We start from the raw sequence: 27667 nt of genomic DNA, 5'->3' as shown, positions 1-27667 counted from the left end.
CCTCTACCGAAATTGTCCATCTTTCTGGACAATATGAGCGTCAGTTAGAGAGACATTACTGTATATCGATTTCACGCGTGAAATACAGTAAATTCTGCCTAATTGACCGACAGCTTGTACGCAAAAATGGACGATTTGGGAAGCGATTATTCGAGCCTCGCGGCTCGTTTTTATTGTTGCTGGCGATCGGTAACTATAAAAACGAGCCGCAAGGCTCGAATAATCGTATCTTCTCTTCCCAAATTGTCCATTTTTGTGCGCAATCTGAGCGTCAGTTACGGAGACATTACTGTAATCATATCTCCTCCTCCGAAATTGTCCATTTTTCTGGACAATCTGAGCGTCAGTTAGAGAGACATTACTGTATATCGATTTCACGCGTGAAATACAGTAAATTCTCTCTAATTGATTGGCAGCTTGTCCAGAAAAATGGACGATTTGGGAAGCGATTATTCGAGCCTCGCGGCTCGTTTTTATTGTTGCTGGCAATCGGTAACTATAAAAACGAGCCGCAAGGCTCGAATAATCGTATCTTCTTTTCCCAAATTGTCCATTTTCGTTTACGAATTGAGGGCCAATTAGGGAGAATTTGCTGCAATACCTCTATTTTTCCTGCAAGCGATTTTCCTTCGCAAGCAGTCTGCACGAACACGTGTTTCGGCGAATTTCATTCAAGTATAAAAATGTCGTAAAAATTTCAATTTTCTGTTGAAGAAGGCGATAATTTCACGCTAGAACTACCGAGCCCTATACAGTAAATTCTCCCTAATTGACGCTCAGATTGCGTACAAAAGAGGACAATTTGGGAACAAGAGATGCGATTATTTGATTATTTGATTATTTTATTGTTGTCTCAGGATACTGATATTTTTCTCAGTATAAATAATTTTGTATAAACATTAAAAAATCACTACTTTTCATTACGGTAAAGTGACTTATGCCACTTTCAATATAAACGGCTCATATATTATTCATTTTTCCAATTATTTAAGTGTCCGATACACAATCCAGTTCCACGAGGAAAATATTGTTGATTATTTAAAGAGTTCTCGTCCGCAAATGGTTAATCGCATGCGTCGAACGCGTCCGTCCAGCCGTTCGCGTCCGACGCTCGTAAGAAATCGCATCCGGACGCGTCCGATCGATATCGCGGCGCGTCCAAAATCTCTTCGGGAGATCGTCGAGCCACGGACCGTTTTAGAAACTTATCGGGGCCGGGCCGTCGTTTGTACACCTATTCCCATCCGAGCACGACCCAATTCCCATACGGGCGGCTGTTTTCATCCCGTCCGCGTCAGAATGTTAAATATCCTCGAGGAACGCAGGTGCATCCGTCGCTCATCGATCGGGTCTGTGTCTTCAAAGATTTATTTTTACACCGCGACACGGTTCCGCGGATCGTTTACGGCTTCGCTGCGAGCAAAGAGCCGCGTATTCTCCCTCGATCTTCGCGCATTCTCCGGCGAAACGAACGTTCCAGCCGCGGAGATGTAAACAGCGTACAGAGCGAAAGAGAGAGAGAGAGTGAGAGAGAGAGAGTGAGAGAGAGAGAGAGAGAGAGAGAGAGAGAGCTTGAACGTCGGCGTCGGGGGCGAAACAAGAGGCTGGCGAATCGATTTGCGTGACGCCGCAAATCCGATTGCGCCCTCCGCGTCCGCGGAAGGAACGATTAATCGAACGTTCGAGGCAAAACGATTCGCCGTGCCGTAAGACGCGGCCGTTTAACGCGACAACCATTCCCGCCGGTTCTTCGGCGCGAAACAACGTATTCATTAGCGAAAGTGGCGCGCACCGATTAATTAATTAAGCAAGCCCGCTGGCTGGTATTGACCCGCGCGCGGGGCTCGGTACCCGCTGTTTCTGCCCGCTCGCCGCAACCGGTGCGTTGATCAATATTTTAATGCAGCCGCGAGACGAAACGGACGCCGCAAGTATAAGCTCGTTTCGACGCACCGTCTCTCCTCTCCTCTCCTCTCCGCAGCGAGCCGAGCCGCCGTGCCGAGGAGCCGAGGCAACGCCGGAGAGAATTATGTCGTAACAGAAGCCGATTTCCCGGTATATATTTTCCCGGATTGCCCTCCGCCCGCCCCGCGGCGACCTCGTCGTCGCGTCCATCCGCTTTTAGAAAGCTATTAGAAATAATAATGCCCTCGTAAAACGATGGAACGAGGCAGCCGGGCGCGCGCTCGCGATCCATCGCGCATCGATTCCCTGAAATTTATTCCGGGCACGAATTGTACCATTTCTCTGTTCTTACGAAACGCGCGCCGCGCGGACTTTACGCGCTCGTTCCCGCGAAATTTCCAATTTTTCGGGAATTCTCGGCCTCCTTAACCCTTTCGCTCCGAACGACGGATATATCCGTCATCCATATGAACACTCGCGGAGCCGAACGCCGGATATATCCGACATCCACATGATCGCGACCTAATTTTTGGACTGCACCGCCTCTTGTTACTATTGCGTGAATCTTTTGGCGAAACAAACAAACGACAGTCCGAAATAAACGACACACCATTCATATTTGTTCTACCTGCATTTCCCATTATTATTGTGTTACATGTCATAAAGGGATAGAAAATCGAAAGTACTAACTTTAGGACTAATTATCATGTATTATGTTTTGTATTATGAATATTATGTTTTATTTTATTACTGTATATTATATATTATTTCTTCACTTTTTCCATTGTTAATGAAACTTTTTTTACCTATTAAATAACTTTATACCTTATGCAGAAATTATAACTATATTGTTTTCAAGAAAAATCCCTTTTCTTCCCAAATACACTATCCACGCGCAATGTGCACAATTTCGGCGGGTGGTTCCGTTCAGGAGGGGCGCTACGGCGGACTGAACCGTCGTAGCAAAAGGGTTAAGCGCCGCGCTGCTACGCGGAGAAGCGGACGGACGTCGGCCGTCCGCGCGATCGCGAGAAAGAGAAGCGATCGCGAGAAAGAGAAGCGATCGCGAGAAAGAGAAGCGGCCGCGCCGAGAAGGACGATCAATTTTCCCCGCGGATAATAAATTTCCCCAAGACCGTCGTCGGATTTTTTCGCCGGCGCGATGATTTTTCAAAATATTCTCGTCTCGGCCGCGCGCTCGTCGACGCCGCGTCGCGTCGCTTCTCCCGTCCCGCCGTTCTCGAGAGGTCCGTGATAATCTTTATATAATAAGCTTTGTGTCAGGCGATTATCCTCGACATCCAGCAGTCCTTTTCAATTATATCTCGAGAGGGGCGCGGAGAAATTGAGAGCAACGGAGAGAGAAAGAGAGAGAGAGAGGGAGCGAGCGAAAGGCGCATCCAGTCGTCGCTCGTGGACCGTCGCACAGCGGACTGGAAATCCGCTTTCTACGGTCAAAATCCAATTTCTTCGGTTTAATGTATTGAAATAGCCTGTTTTCCTATAAGCCGAGAACCGTGCAGCATTAAAACTACCGAGCATTAAAAGTGAAGAATGCGCGTTGCATTGTAAGAATGCTAAGACTGGATTTATTTAGACTCTCCGCGCGAATTTGATTAAAATGCATACTTGGATTGAGATATTTATTCGCTCGTTTTCTACGAAAGGGTCTTTAGAATCTCAGCAATTTTTAAATACAAAATTACCGGAACGCTGTCACCAGAATTTGCAAGTACATTAATTCGGTAAGCGGCGATATCGATTCATTTTCTGGCTCCACCGATAGATGTGGGCAATCCGCTCCCGAAATCAGTAATGGAACCTAATCGAAGTTAACACTTTATTCAAATCAGATGTTCGTATTTTAGTTTGGTAAGTTCGATTGTTATTTTCTTAACTATTTATATTGTACAATAGGGCTCTACAGCTCGTCTATCAAGGATGTAAAAATGTAATAAATAAATAAAAATGTAGAACAGGTCGATTTGACCAATTTGGCCGATTTAGCGTTGGTGCTTCCAAATCCAAAGTTACGAGATTTGACGTTGTAAAGACAAAATTATAAAATTCAATGTACAATAGAAACTCTCTTATCTCAAGATTTATTTTTGCGATATTCTGATACCAAAACGTTGTATTATCTAACAATTTCATCCAAATTCTCTACTAGGCTATAATATAACTAAATAATACAATAATTAGGTAATAGAACGAAGGAATATCAGAATATTGTAAAAATAAATGTTCGGATATGGGAGTCTCTATTGTAAAATTAAATATTTTATAAAGCAATTATATTGTATTGTATCTAGTAGTTATAATTGTTATAGTATAATATAATAATTTATATATTCATAATTCTAAATAATTTATAATTTACAATTGTATTGAATCTAGTTTTAATCATTTTCTAATCCGTACACATACATATCGTCAAATTCACAACAATTCAAACTTCGAGGAGAGTTTCAAAAATACTATAAAAAACACGAGAGTTTAAACAATTTCTCAGAAAAGAATATCAAATTTATTAATTTTAACGAATAGACGCCACTGTGTCACTGAACGCTCATAACCAATTTCAAAACAAACCACGTTTTTTCATACATTCTCGACGATCTGACGAAAAAATGTTTCCAACAAAACTTGTTCAGTACACACTTCTCCACAAGTTAGAATATAAAAGCTTGCAAAAAGAATTTATTTGTCACAAAAAATGGCAGGTCACCCGGACTTTCTAAATATTAACACGTATTTCTGACCTGACGGTATTCAAGCTGGCGTCGAGACGAACCCAACGAGCCATTATACCATAACCCGAAACCGTGGAACAACGCTAAAATAATTTTCACGACGGAAAGTGAATTTCCGGCGCGCCGCGGCGTCGTCGACGCCGCCGAGCGACGTGGGAACGTGGCCGCTGGAACGAGAACGTGTCGGCTGGCCGAAAAGCGTAGGGAAATCTTTCTCCGGGGCCGGGAATCTTTCTGGGCGATCGTAAAGCTCGGCGGAACGGCTTGATCGTCCTCGGGTCGGTTTACAACGCGTCGTTGGCTCGCGTAGAAACGCGCTCCGCAGCCCCCGCCGAGCCCTAAAACAGCCCCGGTTCGATCGAATCGGCCGACAGCCAATCCCCGGGCCCGAACGGCGACGATAAGATGAAAGTTTAGATTAAACCGTGAATATTTCAAGGCAAACAAGAGAACTCGAGGGGGGCGCGAGCGAGGGTGCCGGGCGCTTGCTAGGGCTGCCGAAGCCAGTCCGTCCGCAGCTCGCCGAGAGGACGAGGGCGACGGATTATGCAGGTTTGTTTTACGGATTAACGGTGCCGAGTCTCCGTGTTCCCGCCGCCCCGACGGAGTACATCGCGGCCCGAGCAGATTACTTTTCCGAAAAAGCTGCCGCTACGTGACGGCGACGAGATTCGCCGGACTCTAAGCGCCATCGAGCTGATCTTTCGCCGGCTAACGAATACGTTCCGTAAGACGATCATGGAATCCCGCGTTCCTGAGGGCTCTCGGCGTTTCGCTGGCCTCGTTTGGGTCTCGTTTGCACAAGGAATGGGACCGGATTGGGACCAGGGATTCCAGCTTTCGTCCAAAAATGGCGTGCGGGTCTCGGGGTTGCGATTCGACGCGTTCAATGTCCATGCTACTGGGTTGGCAACTAAGTAATTGCCGATTTCAGTTATAGATGTCTCTCACTCCCATTTTTATGATATCCGTAAATGTTATGTTATAAAATTATTATTATTATTAATATTATGTTATTTTTTATTATCCGTGAATGTTAGCAACTGGACAAATTGAATGCAGCGGTCGAGGAAAAGCGACCAGAATTGGTCAATCGTAAAGGTGTCATTTTCCACCAGGACAATGCTAGGCCGCACACGTTTTTGTCCACTCGGCAAAAATTGATGGATATTAGTTGGGAATTGATGTTACACCCACCTGATATCGCGCCATCGGATTACCACTTATTTCGATCCCCGGACAACTCCCTTCGTGGTAAAACTTTGAATGACGATGACGCTGTAAAATCTCACTTAACACAGTTTTTGGCCGAAAAGGATCAGACTTTCTACGAGCGTGGAATTTTCAAGTTGTCAGAGAGATGACGAAAGGTCATCGAACAAAATGGAAAATACATTACAGATTAACCCGAGAAAGATAACCTACGTCGCAGAGGCGCCTGCGAAGACTGTTGATTTTTGTTAATTTTTCATAGAGGTCTAGTGATTTAAGTTTAAAATTACTTAAAATATAAAAAAATATAATATAAATGCATTTTATTTTGACAATAATGCCAAACCTTTAAAATGACTAGATTAACTTAAATAAATATCCATTGTTAGTATAAAATTGACGCCTTAGAAAAGCATGCGCCTCTGAAGCGTATGGTTATCTTTTACGTACGTTGTCATATGGTTATCTTTCTAGGGTTAAACTTCAGTCCAAGTAAAAAAAATTTTTTATTTCATTGAACAAATCGGCAATTACTTAGTTGCCAACCCAATACATGGACTCTGCATGAGACGAGGCGCGAGAATTACGTGGCTATAAGGAAAAACGCTGTAAGTCGTAATTTCAAGAAGTTTTAGTTAATACGTTCATTGAATTGCAGCATGTAAGATGCCCACTTTGGGATCTGTTCGCCATTTTGGCGCGAAATCATTTATGGGATGAAATAGAAAGACGATTAAGAAATACGGTTGTTACTTCGAAAGAAGTGTTAAAACGAAATATTATTGAAATATGGCAATCGATAGATGCAAATGTTACTTCTAAGTTGGTCCACTCAATGGAAAACAGACTTAGGGCTGTTATAAAAAAGCAAAAGGTGGATCAACTTCCTATTAAAACCTTTAATCGTTCAATTTAAATAACTATTAATTGTTTCGTTCGAATACTTTTGCGAGCCATTTCTGGTACGTGTTTACAACAAATGTACCGTAAAAACGCTGTATATTGTTGAATTATTTTCTAATTTTGCTTACGCAGTCTTAAGATCCCATCGCTTGTTATATGTGTCATATTATATCAAATGCTTCGGTTTAACACATATATTTTATCAATTGAATGTTAGAAAAGAGAGTAAGCGTTCGAATACTTTCGTGTATAAGTGTACATATAATGCACACACAACGTCACTCACAGGACCGTTATAAATATTAACCCTTTTAGTGCCGGGCGAGAAAGAGGCGCTTATGCGAAGGATAACCGACTGAATTTTACGATTTTACTAGGATTTCGAAAAAGGCTCATAAAAAACAAACGAACAGCAATATTTACATAATTATATATACATATATATATATATATATATATAATTATAATTATATAAACGTAATTAAACATAATTATATATACATATATATACATATATTTTATATATATATATATAAAATAATAATAAATTCACACCATCTTATGCACGATTGTGTATATAGTCAAGGTTATGTCAAGGATCACGTGACGTGGAGGAATTATATATATTATTAATTATATATATATATAATTATGTAAATATTGCTGTTATTATATATATTATATAATAATTATATATATATATTATAATTTATCAAGGACAAAATAGCGAATAAAACGGTGACGTTTTTTTAAAATTATAACGTATTTATTTATTTATAATGCTAAAAGGTGCGGGCCGATATATCGGCTCTGGCACTTTTCGCCAGTGCAGCGAGGGCCGATATATCGGCCTCCGACACTAAAAGGGTTAAGAAGCCCAAAACAATATCATAGATTATTAAAATCCGTTTCTAATCCGGGCTTCGACCCGTCTCGAAGAAAAATATTGTTATCGTTGCGTATTATTCGCGCTGACTCGAGATCGTCCGTTGCCCTAATTACCTCGGAGCGGCTGTAATAGGCACTAGGATTTCGAAAACGTAATACGGTAACTCGAAGGTCAGGATTTGATTACACGTCATCCAAGGAGAAGGGACGCGACCGCTAGTTCGACATTCCTTTCAATCATTCGGGTATCGGCCTCGGGTCGCGAAGGGTGTGTTTACGTTATCGTTGGTCGCTCCGCGGAACTTCTCGGTGTTCGAAACATTTTACTCATGGGGTATATTATATCGTTCAGACGTTCGGTCGGTGTATATAACCGTCGACTTCGGTTGTCGCGATTCGGCTGGGTTATAATATTATATTTTTATTATCATTTTTCTCGAAATCGAAGAAGCTTGAGATCGCGCTTGGGATCGCGTTTGGGATCGTGCTATTGAAATCGCGTTTGAGATCACACTATATGAGCCGTTTATTTTGAAAGTGGCATAAGTCACTTTGTTTTTAAGTCGATATATTTAAGGGTTTGCGTTTTAACACGTTTCAAAATATGGATGCTAACTTTCGAGAAGATTTACTTGTATTTGTTATCTCGGGATACTGATATTTTTCTCAGTATAAATAATTCCGTATAAACATTAAAAAATCACCACTTTTCGTTACGGTAAAGTGACTTATGGCACTTTCAAAATAGTAATAACTTTTTTAAAAACTCAACAAATGACTTGAATATTTTTTAGACGATAAACTAGTCTACTAGACGACGATTAAAATGTCTCTTTAATTTTGCTATTACTTGGGAAAAGAAGAGAAAAAACTCTCCCTTTTTAACTTTTTTATCCGAGCCTGTAACAAAAATTTAAAAATACCATACATATTATAAAATTTAAAAAAGCATACATATAAGTTACCGAGATCTACGAGAGGCAATTTTTTAATTTCCATTACAGGCTCCGATAAAAAAGTTAAAAAACGAGTGTTTCTTATTCTTTTTCGTCATTCCAAATGATAGCAAAATTAAAAAAAAAGCATTTTGGTCATCGTCTGGTAGACCAGTACCACTATCATCTAAAAAAAATTCCAGTCACATAGTTCAATCTTAAAATAGTTATTGCATTTTAAGAGGTGTGCGAACACTTTTGCGGGTCATTGTATCAAAAAAGTGGAATTTTCATTTTCCCGACAGCTCTTTCGATGCTCGATGGTAAGAGGCGACGGAAAAGTTGATAAAAATTATTTTTCGCGGAGAAAGAAAGAGATCGTGCTATTGAAATCGCGTGTTTGAGGTCGCGGTATATTGAGATCGCGCTATATTGAGATCGCGCTATTGAGATTGCGTTTTTGAGATCGTGTTTGAGATCGCGCTATATTGAGATCGTGCATTGAAATCGCGCTTGGGATCGGGCCAATGAGTCGTCGTTCAATAAATATGAATCGCGTTTAACGCAATCGGTGATATTCGCATCTGTCCGATAAGACATTTCGAAAGACCCGTGCTGAGCGAAGCTAAGCCGAGCTTTCCTAATCGATGCAAAACCAAGCGAGCAAAACCGAACTGAGCAAAGCCGTGCCGAGCTGAGCGAAGCCGAGTCGAACGCGTTTGAGATCGCGCTGATGATCGCGTCGAGTTTAGTTAGTATAACTGAACTATACATTAATTATTAAATATATTTGAAATGGTATTTTATCCGTATATATATATATATATATATATATATATATATATATATATATATATATATATATATATACTTGTATGCACGTTTTTTTTAAGTTTTATATTATAAATGGCATTTTAAAAATTTGTTTATGGGCTCAGATAAAAAAGTTAAAAAGGGAGAGTTTTTTATTTTTTTTATTTTTGTCATTCCCAGTAATAGCAAAATTAAAAAGAGGCATTTTAATCGTCGTCTAGTAGACTAGTTTATATATAGTTATATATATATATATATATATATAATTTATTTTTTAATTGAGGGAATAAACGCGTATATAATATATATTTTATTTATATATATATAGTTTATTCCCTCAATTAAAAAATAAACCAAACAGAAGAACAACAAAATTGAATACGGCTCGTTCAATCAATATAAAATTAATTATGCCCGAAAACGTACCAAAGGCACAGCAATTGATACACATTCCCACAGTTACTGGCTCCACTCTCCTATGTTTCGATTTCTGTGCACGTAAAAGCAAGTTCCTACACTTAAAACGTTGCTGTACAGTTCTAGAATGACGCGTGTCGATTCGTTAAAGGTTTAAAAGGTTCTCGTTAAAACCGCCTGTAAATTTAAAAAATACACAATCCATGCAGTTAGTTCTCGACTCGTTCTCCGTTAGTTCCCGGTTAGTTCTGGCCGAGTTATCGGTTAGTTCTCGGTTAGGTCCTGGTTAGGTCTGACCACCACCGACCGACCGAATCTGCTGTCGAAAGTCGGCGTTCCGCCCGAACGTACTTCCTGGCCCGAAATTAGATGTTATCGCGCGCGCGCGCGTGCGTGCCGTCGATGGAAGCGTACGTGACTGCACAGACGCGTGCATTATTGCGCAGCCGTGTGTGTTATTGCGCTTTGTTATCAGATACGGAAACGTCGCCCGTGACATTTCAATTTCATGCGACATAAAATACCCCCCTGCGCCGCTGCATTTACTGCTTACACCGCCGCGAGCCCCCGCCGAATCCCGCGCCACCGTTTCCCTCTTATATATCGCCCTTTCCATCGGAGGAACGGCGGACTCGTAGAAAAGACTGCGCCGCTCGACTATCTTCGTTTTCCTCTTTTTCTTTTTTTTTATATTCGCCACGGGACGAGAAAACGACGAATCGAGCGGAACGATTCGCGCGTGCGAGGCGGACGGATTCGACGCTCAGAATCCACCGAGGCGGTTCTCTGGCAGCCAGGGAGCCGCTAAAACGAACCTCACCGCAACCAGTTTCCGTGGTGTAGTGGTTATCACATCCGCCTAACACGCGGAAGGTCCCCGGTTCGATCCCGGGCGGAAACATTCTTTTTTTTTTCTCCGCGAAAAATGATTTTTATCAACTTTTCCGTCGCCTCTTACCATCGAGCATCGAAAGAGCTGTCGGGAAAATGAAAATTCCACTTTTTTGATACAATGACTCGCAAAAGTGTTCGCACACCTCTTAAAATGCAATAACTATTTTAAGATTGAACTATGTGACTGGAATTTTTTTTAGATGATAGTGGGACTGGTCTACCAGACGATGACCAAAATGCTTTTTTTTTAATTTTGCTATCATTTGGAATGACGAAAAAGAATAAGAAACACTCGTTTTTTAACTTTTTTATCGGAGCCTGTAACGGAAATTAAAAAATTGCCTCTCGTAGATCTCGCTAACTTGTATGCATGTTTTTTTTAAGTTTTATATTATAAATGGCATTTTAAAAATTTGTTTATGGGCTCAGATAAAAAAGTTAAAGAACAAGAGTTTTTTATTTTTTTATTTTTGTCATTCCCAGTAATAGCAAAATTAAAAAGAGGCATTTTAATCGTCGTCTAATAGACCAGTCCCTTTATCGTCTAAAAAATATTCAAGTCATTTGTTGAGTTTTTAAAAAAGTTATTACGTTTTAGAAGGTTTTTACGAACACTTTTGTGGGCCACTGTACTCAAACGACTGGAAATCTTTCAACTTCACCACTTAATCCTCTTTGATCATTCGATACAAGTTTAAACGGTACACAAAATCTGTGAAGATTTAATCTCTTAAAATTTTGTTGAAATCTCTGTGCGAGAGACAGTTCCACAAAAACAAACAGCCTTTAACGTTCAGCTCAAAAAGTGCACTCGAGCTACTTTTAATTAATCATTTCTGAAATAACGAAGCACATGACGTTCAAAAATGAAATTAACTCTTTAACATCTTTGACGTCAACCCTGTCGAGCTGGAGAAATGTCTAAAATTGACTGTCGCGGGTTGCTTTGTAAGAATGACAAGATTTAATTAACAATAGGAAATAGAAAATATCGAAACGGTATTTCGACCTGCATGATCACTTTAGTATCAACCCTTCGCACTCGAGGTCATTTAACCCTAAATCCAAAATCGCTTTTCTGACCTGTAGTGTTTCCATTTCATACTACTTACTGCATTTTATGCACACGAAATTCAGTCTTACGACTCGTGTATACAATAGTTGCACATTTACATTAACAAATCTGATATTGCTCAAATTATTTTGAGACGTGACATGACAATGTTTGGTGGCGCCTCCGAGTCACCACTCGGCCGCGAAGGGTTGAAAATGGCGATGCGGGTAAAAGGTATCGCGAAGCACGGCAAAATTCGCCCGAAACCAATTAGTCGAGCCGGCGAAACGAAGATTCACGCAGCGACGCGTCCGCGAGTGCGATTCGGTCGCAGGCACCTTCGCGAACAGATCGATAAGCTTTCAGCAACCGCAGATACGCGAAAAACAGAGCAACGTTCGAACAGTTTCCGTGGTGTAGTGGTTATCACATCCGCCTAACACGCGGAAGGTCCCCGGTTCGATCCCGGGCGGAAACATTCTTTTTTTTCCTAATTTTTCGTGAAATATTTTCGGGGACCGGGAAGTATTGTCGTTTTTTTACGTTAAATTCAAGCAGATCGATTTTTATCTAGTTTTTATTTTCAATCAACGATGTAATCATCCTCGTTATCGACAACCTTTATGCCAGCTAGTGAGCTAATGTTCAATGTCGAATCGATAAAAATTACTTGATTTTTGAGAAAACTATCTGGAGACGGTATTTTGGACATCATCCAAATTTTCACATTTTTTGCCACTTGGAAAATGTTGCAGCGATCGGAATAAATGGAGATCTGATGGCGCAATATCTGGCGAGTATGGGTGGGTGAGACAGTACCTCTCCTACCCTAATTCATTAATTTTATCCATGGTTCGTCGCTGAAGCAATAAGTTGCATATGGTGGATCGGTTAGCTTTATCGGTTTAGCTTTTCTATATCATATGTATCTCTTCTGGTATTTGACTGGCCATTTCATCATAAATAGCAACAAAAGAATTTAAGATTTAATTATTTACGAGAAAACAAGTCACTCTAATCTCTTGAAATGTCTTTGGCATAACTCATAGTAGCGGACATATATTTAAGACCACTTGAAAAACGGTATAACTTTTTTTAAAAATGGGCTAAATGACTTGAATTTTTTTTAAATGATAGAGGGATCAGTCTACTAGACAATAATTCTAATGCTTTTTCTTTAAAATTTTGCTACTACTTGGAATGAGAAAAAAAGTAAAAAACTCATGTTTTTCAATTTTTTGATCTGACTATAACGAAAATTTAAAAAATGCATCTTTTGTAAGTTACATGCATGCTGCAAATTTCATCGATATCGGTTGACCTTGACAGGAGCTGTAAGAAATTAAAAAATGCAAAAATCGCAGTTTTGTTCCGAATTTTCGCACTTTCGACCAACAAGTGTGAGAAATCAGCAATTTTTAAAATCTTTTAACGCTTGTAACTTGACTTTTCATTAACCGATTTCGACACCAAGATCTACAAAATGCATTTTTTAAATATTCGTTACAGCCCCAGATAAAAAAAGTTGAAAAGCATGAGTTTCTTTAATTTTTTCCTTATTCCAAGTAATAACAAAATTTTAAAGAACTTATTAGAGTCATTGTCTAGTAGACTGGTCCCTCTATCATCTAAAAGAAAAAAAATTCAAATCATTTAGACCAGTTTTAAAGAAGTTACACCGTTTTTCCAGTGGTCTTAAATATAAGTCCACTGCCGTAGAAGTACACGACGAGCTCATAAATGACAAACGATTATTGGCATGCACAGGAACGACATTACTTTCCGCCCCCCTCCCCCACCCACATCCCTAATAATGGTCGCGTATTTTCCCGGAATCCGGCTGGAAATTTCGACGCCGGTTGCGCGACCTTCGGAAGCGAGGAGGAACGCGTAACGACGTGGCGGGAACGTAGGATCTCGCAAATCGGCGAGTACCGGTCGATTAACCGTAAACTACCGATCGTAGCGCGCGAAAGTGCATGCATTATGCAGCAGCCCCGTGTAACGATCGTGTAAACCGGACCGAGAGTATGCCGAGGAGAGCCATCGAGCCTGCGAGCCCCGCCGTGAAACTTTGATCCAGGTTCGAGAGCGTCGCATCGCGTCGCGCCGGATCGACTGCGTATAATCGGCAACGGGTTGGCCCTCCCCACCACACCTTCGATCGCGTTCTAGCAGAAACTAGAAACTGGCGGGGGAAACCGGTCGGATTCGGCTGGTCACGCCCCGAATTACGCAACCCATCAAAAGTCCCAATTATCGGCGACCGCGGCCTCGTTCGCGCTAAGATATAATATCTCGTGATCTCTCTCTCTCTCTCTCTCTCTCTCTCTCTCTCCCTCTCAACGAAACGTTGCGCGGCGCGCCGGATTAGTGTATTACGATGTCAGATCTTCCCAAATGATGCTTATGGCAACGTACGGGTTACATAGAAAGCAAGGGATTATTAATCATTAGGCGAAGCTCAGTTATTTTCAGCCTATTTTATTAGACTTTTCATTCTGGCCAATTGGTACTGTTAAAATGATACATTATATGTATTTATTAATTATTGTATATATGTATATCAATGAAACAAACTTATTATATATACAATAATCAATAAATGCATACAATAATAAATAAATAAAGATATATATGTATTAATGTATAATTATTGTATTATATTAATGTACTATATAATTATTGTATTACGTTAATGTATTATATAATCATTATATTACATTAATGTATTATATAATCATTATATTACATTAATGTATTATATAATCATTATATTACATTAATGTATTATATAATCATTATATTACGTTAATGTATTATATAATCATTATATTACATTAATGTATTATATAATCATTATATTACATTAATGTATTATATAATCATTATATTACATTAATGTATTATATAATTATTGTAGTATATTAATGTGTTACATAATCATTACATTACATTAATGTATTATATAATTATTGTATGATCGTATGATTTTACAGAATCAATTGGCCAGAATGAAAAGTCTAGTAAAAGCAATTTAACACGGAACGTGCTAGAACACACAAAAATAGTTGATGTTCATACATTTAATATTCAATAATGATGCACGAGATGTCAACAGCATGACACGCGGATGTGCAATTGATCTTCGAGAAATGATTATAAAAATAATGTGAAGACAGAACATCTATTGCCAATCTTATTTTCTGTGAAAATAAATATAACAGTATTTTGAACGAAATAATAATATTGCGTAAGCGATTTTCATTCTATTCATTTCATCGTTTTTCAATGTGCATTTGTAGAATGATATCTACAGGGTGTCCCGCATTTTTCGTACATTCTTCGGGAGTGAATATAATACTGAAATGCTATCGCATAACAAAAATATAGCGTAAATGCTTTGTCGAGACGTGATGACAGGAATAAGAAATGTGAAAGATTTGATATCGCTGACGCGCGCGCGCGTACAAGAGACGAGAATTGATTACAGAAATCAACATCGCCTGCGAAGAGATTAGACGAAATCGCAATCAACTGAAATAATAATTCCAATGATAATTCCAATAATTTCGTCGATAATAACTCGTCGATGCTAAATTTGTGTGAACAAAAAAGCGACAGCCGCTTCATAATGAAACGCATAAATATGCTAAATGCAGCGTTTGAATTATGATTCAATGCATTATTGTCATAAATTCTTAACAAAGCATTTTTATGAACTCTGTTACACAGCAAATTAGTATTATTTTCCCTCAGAGAACACGCTGCCGAGTTGTTTGATAAAAGTCGGCACAGCAGAGTCGACTTTTTTCAGCGAACGGACAGCTAATTCTTCGATTGGGACCACCGCGCGATGCACCGAAACTGGTACGGACAACTTGGCCGGGTCGTGTCGGGTCGGGTCGGGGCGAGTTCGGCCCGGAAGTTTAAAACGGCCGCAGTCGAGAAGTCCGAGCGTTACAAGTTCAACAGGCCGTGTCCAAAGTTTGATCGCGCGAGTTTAAAACGCATTTGATTAAAAAAGCCGGTGTTGCGGTTAGGTCCGGGTTTCAATTCCTCCCGGCGCGGCCCGGCGCGGATCGCCGCGGACGAGAACGCTAATAAGAGGAGGTGCACCGGCCCAGAAATTTCGCCGGGGGAGAAAACTCTGTCCGTCGAACTGGCGGCAACGACACCGCGGCGAGAAAATTCACGGGGAACGAACGGAGGATTTCCGAGGCGCGGGAGAATCCGGCAAGCCTGCGAGCTACCTATAGATCTCCCAAGGAGGATTGACCGAGATACGAGGCGCGGGAAGCATGGCTGAACGAAACTGGGGCGTCTTGCATCCTCGAAAAATGATCTCGACGTCGCATAACGGCGATTCGATCGAGTCGTATCGGGACACGGAATTATTTAAATTAAAATATCATTCACGAACTTTGTTAACACGTTGAATGCCACGCCGGTTTTACGGAAATTGTCCGTGGCGCCACGATGAATTTTCTTTTATGTGATACATATAATGTTGAAATATTGTCTGTAATAGATAAGTTACAGTGTATAACCATGTTTGACATGTTAATTGCGACAGGGGTCACTGTTTGAATTGACGATGGTAATCATACAAAATTTTAGATATTGACATTTGTTTGAAATTATATATATTTCTATCAATTTGGGCGCGCCGGTCACCGGTGGCACCCATGGCGTCACCGCCAAGTTAAGTGCCGGTCACCGGTGACCCCCGTGGCAACATTCAACGTGTTAATCTTCACTGTGCAGCTTGCATGAAAATTTCATATGGTACACATAGAGGTGTCATGCACACCGGAAAATTAAAACGGCTGTCACGGTTAAACTACGTATTATTTCGGGTCCGACAAATTGGTAAATATTCTTCAGACGTTCTAAAGTAAAGGTGAACAGCGTTTTTCTTAAAAATATCACTTTTACGTAGTAAAAAGAAATCCGGAAAGTTCACGCTTCGTGACTTGTTCAATACTTCGAACGCGGCTCGAGTCCGCCCCGACCTTCTGTCGAAGCCTCGTGCTACGGACTCTCGAACTTCGCGCCCTCGCCTCTCATTGGTCAGTGTTTTTCGTTGATAACTCGTAAACAAAGCCGCAGATTGCATTTTCGCAAAGGAAAAAGTTACTTAGAATGACCTCAGCTACTCCGCATTTCCGTATTGCGAGACATTTTTGGGGCACCCTGTAGATCGAGGTTGTAATACGTTGCGTGGGAACAAAATGGTCTTCCAGAAATTTTCTTCCGAGAAGAAATTAGGTTATTTTTAACACCGAATGTGTACAATGTGTATTAACATTTAGCTAAACGAACGAGAAGATCTCGTGTTTTATTTACATTTATATATTTATACACGATCGATATTTTATTCACATTTATTTTTCTATATTATTTTTTTATTATACACGAAGGTGTTTTTTTTTGCATTGTCATAAAAATAAGATTAGAAAAGATTAGAAAACACGATATTGGTGTTCGACGTGCAAAGTACCATTACTTATAGTTCCTTGCTTTACTGAATGCCAATTTGAATTTTCAACTTTTACTGGTATTTAATTTTTCCAGCGTTTTTCGTTTGCTGTGTATGTAGTACATGTTAATGTTAAGTGAACAAACAAATATCAGTAATAAAATGGTTAATTTTATAAAATAAAACCGTCCTGTTGATCCAATATTTTAACAGCGACACTTACTCTGCGTTCGACGAGTATACTCGTCATCGCTCGATTCTCGCGAAACATATAGGTGCGCGCTCTGAAAAGGTGGCGCCACAGCTAATTGGTTAAATGAAGTCGTTTTTGATGACCGAATGGGGAAATCTCCCATATTTACCTTAGCAACGCGTGGCTCTCGTTCTGCTTACTCTTTTTTTTTTTGTCGTCATCGGTCAGTCCCGACCTGAAGTTTCTCGCAATTCATTGAATAATTTTTTACTCTTCATAAAACACAGTTTTAATTAAACGCTGTTAACACACTTCGATTGCCGCGACAGCCACACGTGGGTGACAGAATCGTTCAAAATTTAATTTGCAAGAGGTACGAATATCGAGGAAGCAATTGATGCCATATGACCTTGCTTTGCAATTTCAATCTAATTGAGCGAAATACTTTAATTTCATTAAATCATTGAAGCGTTTGGTCGCGAAAGTGTTAAGATCAATGACCCGAGAGATTGTCATCGGTAGACTGCAGATCTATGTGCGAAATAAAAATGTTCTCGTTGCAGGAAGCAAAAACTAGATAGAAAGTTATTCCTTCTTTCAATAATTTTATTTGAGTGAAACTAATATATCAATTTGTTCTCCCTCTTCATTTGTAAATTGCACCCGCTAAATTTCGTCGTAAATGCATAAAATCCGCAGTGAAGTCATTTAGCAGGCAGCGCGAGGCATGGAAATTCCTCCGAATCTCCCGATTTCGCAACCGCGATACGCGCGTCTCCTTATCTGGCCGGCAGAAATCAGTTCCGTTCGCCAGCGTAGAAAATGATTCGCTTCTCCCGAAGATTCTCGAGGCGAGCACCACGGGGTCGTGTGAGTAGGAAGGCGTCGGGAGTCGTCGCGGGTCGGTGCCGATCCGTCGAGAGGCGACGAGACGCCTCCGCCCGAGAGCTTACGAGCTCGCAACTTCTAATGCTCCCGGCTGGGAGATAGGAAAATGCGAGGTAGCCTGGCCGCGTCTTCTTTTCCTGCCGCCTCTCGTTTCCTTTCTCCTCTTTTCCGGTTCTTCCACGTTCCTCGTTTCTTTCCCTTAGTTTTCTTTCATTCCGCCTCGGCGACCTAGGAGTTTTACGGCCGTCCCGTTACCCCTTTTTCCGCAGACGCTTTTCTCGCGGCCTCACCCCCTCACCGCCCCGTCCTTTCACCGGTCCCCGTTCCCGTCCCGTCCCTGTCCGACCGTAGACACGGTTACCCCGGCGGCTTTTGTTGCGCCGTGCGACGTGCGACGAACGACACGCGACCAAGTGCGCCGCGCGACGCCTCGACAATGCACCGGCTGGGTCGCACGCGATGCACGTCCGTGTCCGATCGTTTCGGTCGAACAGGCTGACCATTGTTCTCGCCTCCGTTTCCGTTTCCATCGCGAAATACATATTTTTTTTCGCGCGTCTCGTCGGAGCCGCGGATCCACTCCGGGTGCTCCAAATGTTCCCATCCTTATCTCTTTCTTTCTTTCTCTCGCTCTCTCTTTCTCTCGTTCTTTCTTTCTTTCGCTCTCCCTCTTTCTCTCGCTCTCCCTCTCTTTCTCTCGCACTCTCTTACTCGCTCTCTCTTTTTCTCGCTCTCTCTCTCTCTCTCTCTTTCTTGCTCTCTCTCTTTCTCTCTCTTTTTCTCGCTCCCTCTTTCTCTCTCTCGTCCTCTATTTCTCTCATTCTCTCTCTTTCTCTCACACTCTCTTTCTCTCTCTTTTTTCTCTCTCTTTCTTACTCTCTCTCTTTCTCTCTCTTTTTCTCGCTCTCTCTTTCTCTCTCTCGTCCTCTATTTCTCTCATTCTCTCTCTTTCTCTCACACTCTCTTTCTCTCTCTTTTTTCTCTCTCTTTCTTACTCTCTCTCTTCCTCTCTCTTTTTCTCGCTCCCTCTTTCTCTCTCTCGTCCTCTATTTCTCTCATTCTCTCTCTTCCTCTCGCACTCTCTTTTCTTTTCTCTCTCTTTCTCTCTCTTTCTCGCTCTCTCTTTCTCTTTCTCGTTCTCTATTTCTCTCGCACTCTCTCTCTTTCTCTCGCTCTCTATTTCCCTCGCGCTTTCTTACTCTCTCTTTTTCTCGCTCCCTCTTTCTCTCTCTTTCTCTCTCTTTTTCTCGCTCTCTCTCTCTTTCTCTTTCCCGTTCTCTATTTCTCTCGCATTCTCTCTCTTTCTCTCGCACTCTCTTTCTCTCGCTCTCTCTTTCCCACGCTCTCTCTTTCTCTTTTCTCTCTCTCTCTCTCTCATCCTCTCTCTCTTGCTCTCTCTTCTTCTATCTCTGTTTCTCTCTCTCATCATCTTTTTCTCACACACATTCTTTCTCTCTCTCTTTTTCTGACTCTTTCTCTTTTTTTTGTCTCCCTTTCTCTCTCCTTTTTCTCTCTCTCTTTCGCTCTCTTTCTCGCTCTCCCTTTCTCTCTCTTTTTTCTCTTTCTTTCTTTCTCTTTTGCTCTCTCTTTCGCTCTCTTTTTCTCTTTATCTCTTTTTTCCGTCTCTGTCTCGATCTCCGTCTCCGTCGAAACAGAGGCCATTGTTCCGAGCGACGACACGAGGAGGACTCGAGCGGATATGAGCTCGATACCGGTCCTAGCTCGGGCCCGATCTCGACACCGGAAACGGAAAGGGGAAACAAGAAACGGTCGGCGGGTCGGTCGGTCGGCCGAGCGCGCGCGCGCGCGCAGCCATTCTCGAGCGTTTCCCACGTAGCTCGATATCGGGGTCATCGAGGATCAAAGCTCCGCACAGCTCCGTTACGGAAAGATTTCACGACGAAAGGGATCGAATTTTCCGAGCTCTTTGCCTCCCTTACTCCACCGTCGTCGTCGTCGTCCGTGCCCGCTTCTTGCCATAACTTTTTCCATCGAATCCGATCGGATCGGATCGGATCGAGCCGCTGCGAGCGAGCAGGCGATAAGCGCTCGATCCATAAAGGATACACCGGGTAATCTCCATTGCTCGACCCGTTAACCGGGAGAAACGATGTAACGCGTCGTTCGGCGGAGGAATATTCGATCCGCTCGGCCAGCTGCACCTTTATTTACTCCGACCAGTCATCCTTGGTCGAGCAGGGTTAAAAGAGGACAGAGGGTAGTCGTCTGACCGTGATGGCCGAATTCACCGCGGAATTGTGTACTGCGGCGGACGAAAGATTATCCCAGTTAGCTGTGTTTGACGAGTATACTCGTCGTGGAGAAGTGGCAGTATTTTGCGGCATGTCGAGTATACTTGTCATGGAAGAGTGGCAGTATTTTGTGTTATGACGAATATACTCGTCATGAAAAAGTGGCAGTATTTTTCGGCATGTCGAGCATGTCTTGTCATGGAGAAGTAGCAGTATTTTATGTCACGACGAGTATACTCGTCATGGAAGAGTGGCAGTATTTTGCGTCGCGACGAGTATACTCGTCATGGAGAAGTGGCAGTATTTTGCGGCATGTCGAGTATACTTGTCATGGAAGAGTGGCAGTATTTTGCGTTATGACAAGTATACTTGTCATGGAAGAGTGGCAGTATTTTGTGTTATGACGAATATACTCGTCATGAAAAAAGTGGCAGTATTTTTCGGCATATCGAGCATGTCTTGTCATGGAGAAGTAGCAGTATTTTATGTCACGACGAGTATACTCGTCATGGAAGAGTGGCAGTACTTTGCGTCACGACGAGTATACTCGTCATGGAGAAGTGGCAGTATTTTGCGTCACGACGAATATACTCGTCATCGAGAAGTGGCAGTATTTTGCGTCACGACGAATATATTCGTCATCGAGAAGTGGCAGTATTTTGCGTCACGACGAGTATACTCGTCGTGTGTAAAACAGTAGTAATCATTGGCTATATGAATTGTACTTTTAGTGAAAACAATAAGATAAAAGCGGATGCTACAAGATAATAGAAAAAATAAATATGCATGTCGCGTCACATTCGTGATAAAGCCTTTGAAATTGAAGAATAAGTCACAAAAGGAATCCAAAGAGTCGCGACAACAATTATCATTATTACAAATTTAGGAAATTACATTTATCATATGTAGTTTTACATGTCGGAAGAGCAAAACGATTGTAAGAAATATAAATTTTATCAGATGTCTTACTTCCCTTAATAATTCGTAATAAGTTGAAAATAATGCTAACATTATCTACAAATTCTCCTAACGGCCTTATAGTTCTGTATTTCATCTATTCACTTTTGTCATAATGTATAAAATCTACAGTCTACTTATTGTTCATACAATATGTCCAATTATTACGTTTTTCACAAGCTCGAGCTTCTCTCAGCTCAAAAACATTATATTACAGTGCAGTTTGCATGTATTTTTCTATTAGAGGTTTTTATTACCCTCGACACATCCTAATCAATACCACAAAAGAATTAACAATAAAATGAAACATTTATACGCAGATTTCAAATCGAAACGACCCAAATAAATCACCCTTATTTCTTAATTTACGACGACACCCATCGGTCCCAAAGGGCTCGCAAACTCCGCGATCCGTGATTCGGCTGAATTCCTTCCAACAATCGCGATTAAAAACCGGCCGTGATTCTGCGCGCTGTTTTACCGAACAGTCGCAGTCTTTCCCGTAGGAGTTTCGATTCTTTCGGAAGAGAAAATCGTGGTAAAAGAGGGCGGCATTAATCGGGGGCGCGAGATAGGACCGGGCGACGTTGATGGAGGAGTCGGTGATTGGAATTTACAAGGTTGTCTCGGAATTCGGTGGCGCCATTCGTTCGCTCGTCGGACTCGGGGTGGTTTTATTGGCCACCGAATAAGGCGGCATTTTACATTCCGGCCGCGTGCCTGCTCGCGCTTTGAACGCGCTGGGCGCGTTTAACGCGACCGAAAACAATTCCGATTACAGAACGAAACGGAGCCGGGGCGGAGCGATAAAAGTGGTCTCGTGCGGTCGGAGCGTTTCGGTTTCGGCTTCGACCGCGTTCCTTGTGCCGGTTGCGTTCCACCTTTGTTCTCTCTCTCTCTCTCTCTCTCTCTCCCGGCCTGCAGCGTCGCGGTCTCGTCGCGCAACGGAAACGCGCGGAGACGTTTTATTTCGCACCTGAAATGGATACACGCGGTGCGTACGGAGAGCGAAATGCAGAAAGGGCGCAGCGAGTCGGCCGGAATCATTTTATCGACCGATTTTCCTCCCGCTGCAGCCGCTGCTCCGGCTGTTATTCACGGCGTAACGTTATCTCGGTGTTCCTCGAACCTCTCTCCTTCCCTCTTTCTCTCGTTCTTTTCCTCTTTTTCTCTCTCCTTCCGCGCGCCAGTTTCTCCGCGCCGCGCCGCATCCGCGCGTTTCCAACCACCTTCGGCATACACGGCATACCACTTTCGGAGCATAATACGATAACGGTGTGTTAAGTACACTTTACGCTACTTTTTCTCCGCGTCGCCCCGCCGCGTCCTCCCCCGCTTTCTCGGTTTTCAGCCGCAGCCGCATCCCGTGCCTGTCTCCGGCTCGGAAATATCCCCGGTTCAATGCGCGGAATTTTGTTTCGCGATCCTCTCAGGATTCCCGGGGAACGTGCGAGCGGGTCCGAGCGAGTCCCTCGGCTCGGCATCCCTCCGTTACATCTTTTTCCAGCCTATCGTCCGACCAGAATCTCCAGCCGAGCGGAAACGACGATAGCAGGCTCGCTCGCGCGCGCGCGACTTCTTCTCCGAGCCGTCGCACTCGCGGAAAATCCTCCCTACGGCTTTCTCTCCAGTCACGGGCCGTCGCCGCAGCATCGATCAGCTTTATTTCACTCGGGCCCCGGTGTCCGGATACTTTCCTCGAAAATATGCGACGCGATTTTTCCCCTTCGTTCCCGCGCCGATCAAGGAAACCGCCGCGCCGCGCCGCGTCGCGCCGAGAGCTTCTTAACCCGAAACCGCTCCGAAACCCGCGCTGATAAAACGCCGACGATTTTTTCCGAGCCGCGATATCCCCCGAGCATAGCCACGAAATACTGCTTCCACTCGCGAGATGCCTCGGGAACCAGGATAACTTGCCACAATTCTGCAAATGCGTCTTTTTTTGCGGTGACAAATGACGCCGCGTTTTTGCGGTTCTTCCCGTCGTTCGCGAGGCACGGATGGAATTCCTGTTACGATCGAGGACTCCTGAAACTTTCATCGGGCGCGACCGTGTCCGGTCGAATGGCTGTCGAAAGACTGTTGTACTCAATTGAACGAACTTTTTGTTCGTGGCGTCTTGTTTTGCCAGCGAGGATCGTTTTATGATACATAATGCATGAACTTCATGCGGACGATTAACGATTCGGCGGTTTCTTGTTGGACACGCTTTCGACTGGATCAAATGAGCCGTTTATTTTGAAAGTGGCATAAGTCACTCTGTTTTTAACCCGAGAAAGATAACCTACGTCGCAGAGGCGCCTGCGAAATAAACAACTGACTGCACCGTGGATGACGCAAAGACTGGAAGCACCCACTTTGCCAAGGCATGTGCGAAGCAACATTGAAAATATTCTTCCAAAATCTGCTGTACAGACTTCCACAGATGATGAAGAAGAACCCTCAGCCAAAAAAGGCGTTATTGCAGTCTTTGCACGTCTAAAAAGAAAAGAATGTCAAAGATGACCTGTGCCAAATGCAAAAAGACAGTTTGTGGTGAACACAAGAAAGACGTTTGTCATGACTGTCTCTAAAGAAATTTTTTATAATATTATAGTTTTTTTTACACTGATTATATTATAGTCTACTAGTTTGTAAGGATAAAACACTATTTTTTGTGATATTTTACGGGATTTGTTCCCATAAACAGAAGACTGTAGATTTTTGTTAATTTTTCATAGAGGTCTAGTGATTTAAGTTTCAAATTACTTAAAATATAAAAAAATATAATATAAATGCATTTTATTTTGACAATAATGCCAAACCTTTAAAATGACTAGATTAACTTAAATAAATATCCATTGTTAGTATAAAATTGACGCCTTAGAAAAGCATGCGCCTCTGAAGCGTATGGTTATCTTTTACGTACGTTGTCATATGGTTATCTTTCTAGGGTTAAGTCGATATATTTAAGGGTTTGCGTTTTAACACGTTTGAAAATATGGATGCTAGCTTTCGAGAAGATTTACTTGTATTTGTTATATCTCAGGATACTGATATTTTTCTCAGTATAAATAATTCCGTATAAACGTTAGAAAATCACCACTTTTCATCACGGTAAAGTGACTTATGCCACTTTCAAAATGAACGGCTCAAATGTCGAACCCAAAAGTTTGGAAATATTATTTGGGCTTTGTGGAACATCGTCGAATCAAGGGTTAATCTTAATCTTGTCATGAAATAGGGGAGAACTGCCATGATTGGGACACATATTGAACGAGGGCAATATCTCGAAAATTATGAATTTTTCTGTAATATAATTATAGTTGCTTCGTTATCGTATTAGAGACATTACAGAGATATTTTTAGAGTTGTGTGAATAAACCGTGTAATATGAAATTGGGAAATTAAAGTATGCTTTATGAAAAGGAAATTAACCCGTAGAATATTAAGGTATAATAATAATATATTGCTATGTGCACATCACAATTTTTTCTTTCTTTGAAATTGCAGTTTTTAGATTAAAGAATTGTTTGTTTCTACGTAATAACATTTAAAATTACTTAATCCATACTTGCGGTAAACCTAATAAATAGTATCTTTCTTTCTCGCAGCAAAAACGTCGACAAACATTTTCATTTTTTTTTACGATTTCGCAGTTCTACGAAAAATCTGAGAAAAATTGAGCGCGCTGCTTGTGATAGTACCTTATCAGGGAATTAATATCAGAGTAGCATAGTAATTTTGCTTTCGACAAATCTTCAATTTTCCGTATTTTCCGTATTTAATTGTTTAATATATAATTTATATTTATAATTATATAAATAATTATTTTAATATATCATTCATATTTATAATCATATAAATAATTATTTTAATATATAATTTATATTTATAATTATATAAATAATTATTTTAATATATAATTTATTTTTATTTATATTATTTACATTTATTATTCATGTTTATATTTATTTATATCATTTATTATTTAATATATAATTATATAAAGTACGAGTAGCCATATATCTATATAAAATGGTTCTACATATAATTTTCATTCGAACGAATTCTTATTCGTACCTAGATAAACTTTCATTTTTATTTTTATTTTTAAAAATAAAGCGAAGCGATTCCGCCGCGCGCAATCGAACCGACGAAATGTCCGCGTTTTCCGACCAGCCAATTCCGCCGCGAGTCCGGAAGATCTCGACGGTTCACGCGTCGCCGTCCCATCTACGGTTCTCGTGTCTGGTTCCCGGCGATCTTGTTACGAGCGTCGAACGCGGCCGGCAATTACGTCGGCAGCGCGGATCAAAGCGGTCGAAGTATCGCGGGGAAAAGGAAGCAAAGTAGATAATTAAAGTAGCCGCGTAGAGAAGTACGAAGAGGGAGCATGTCCCCGCGCCCGTCACACTGGCATTTCATTCAGGAGCGTAGTCGGCGCGCGAGGAGACGCTCGTCGAGTCTTGCGGCGACGCGGCGCGGCGCGGCGCGACGCGACTCGACGCATCGCGCGGCTCTGCGACCCGTGGCCGGGAAAGTAACGTGCTCGAGAACCAGAAAAAGGAGGATCTCCGGCGAGTTCTCGACTTCGCTTTGGCTGGCTCCCCTTGACGAGCCTGAAGACAAATATGCTCGAGAGCGACCTCGACGAACTCCTCCTTGCTCGCGCTCGCAACTCCTCCGCGGGACGGAGAGAGAGAGAGAGAGAGAGAGAGAGAGAGAGAGAGAGAGAGAGAGAGCGAAAGAGCTCCAACGACGTCGACAACGACGACGACGACGACGACGGCGGCGGCGACGACGAGTTACTTTAAATTCAAAAGTAACTATTTGCGTCCTCGGTTATTCGCACTTAATTTCATTTGCGCCAGCTAACTAGCTGCGAGGGGCTCGCGTTCCTTTCTCTCGCTTGCGCGCTCCCTGGCTCGCTCGCTCGAAAACTTTCGATTCGCGGCGCGCCGCGCCGAGCCGCGGGACGCGGCTTTCTTGCCAAAGGACACCGACCCGCGAACGGCGCGCCGCGCTTCCCCCTTAATCTCCAAAATTTCTTGTCACCCGGAGCGAACGAGAAACCTCGGTACACCGGTGACGAGTTTTCGAAGGAAGTCGTTAGCGATGTTCCCGGCGTCGCTTCCGCCCACCTTCGAAAGTGGGACGAGCGTTTTTGTTCCGAAGCAACGACTTCCCCCCCGAGATAAGCGTAATGTATTGCGGCCGAGGCTGAGGCGATACCCGCGACAAGCGAGGCAGAGGAAAGCGGAGCTGAGCCGGAGCGAGGCGAGTCGCCGGTGCGTGCTCGCATAAATCGGTTAACGCGGATGCATAAATCGCGAGGCTATCTTCCCGCGAGTCACGTATCCGCCGAGCGGTTTCCTTCGCGGATGCGGGCCAAGAATAAACTCGGAGGCTGAACGACGACGCTCGGCGAGAGGAAACGGGACCCGACCGCCGGTAGAACAAACATCGATTTACGTGATATCGTAGACCGGAAGGATATTGGTTTATTTTGCGAAACAGCTGATTAGATTTTTATACAGCGAACTGCATTTTTGAAGATGTTCCTTCGGTTTCTTGTGTGACCTAACACTCTGGTCTACTGTGCCGGAGTCACGGGTAAGAGTGGAGAGGACCGCGATTGTGTATTAATGGAATATCGGTGTGAGAAAGAAATGGCTCCAGCACAGAAAGCCGTTCTTCAGTAATCGGATGATAGAAGCAGTGCTTCTCAAACTATGAGCTTTAAATATTAATTTAGATATTGATTTGAATTACTTTAAATATTAATTTAGATATTAATTTGAATTACTTTAAATATTAATTTAGATATTAATTTGAATTACTCTTTAAATATTAATTTAGATATTAATTTGAATTACTTTAAATATTAATTTAGAGAATGTAAATTAGTTATATATTTATTTTGGACAATGTAAATTAGTTATATATTAATTTAGAGAATGTAAATTAGTTATATATTAATTTAGAGAATGTAAATTAGTTATATATTAATTTGGAGAATGTAAATTAGTTATATATTAATTTAGAGAATGTAAATTAGTTATATATTAATTTAGAGAATGTAAATTAGTTATATATTAATTTAGAGAATGTAAATTAGTTATATATTAATTTGGAGAAT

General features: G+C 41.9%; 1 protein-coding gene and 2 non-coding genes across 3 annotated transcripts in view; 2 read left to right on the top strand and 1 right to left on the bottom strand.

The window, feature by feature from the left end:
* LOC143259985 (uncharacterized) overlaps positions 1–27667 on the bottom strand; it is a 171553-nt gene that overhangs the window by 84933 nt on the left and 58953 nt on the right. The gene's annotated exons all lie outside the window — the stretch shown is intronic.
* On the top strand, positions 10655–10727 carry TRNAV-AAC (transfer RNA valine (anticodon AAC)). The gene has a single exon. It is a non-coding gene; the product is annotated as a tRNA-Val (tRNA).
* TRNAV-AAC (transfer RNA valine (anticodon AAC)) lies at positions 12180–12252 on the top strand. The gene has a single exon. It is a non-coding gene; the product is annotated as a tRNA-Val (tRNA).

This window comes from Megalopta genalis, chromosome 1 (assembly GCF_051020955.1).
Source record: "Megalopta genalis isolate 19385.01 chromosome 1, iyMegGena1_principal, whole genome shotgun sequence".
In the NCBI taxonomy this organism is placed as follows: domain Eukaryota; kingdom Metazoa; phylum Arthropoda; class Insecta; order Hymenoptera; family Halictidae; genus Megalopta; species Megalopta genalis.
Note: the sequence above shows the minus strand (reverse complement) of the source record. Positions and strands in the feature narration are given on the sequence as shown.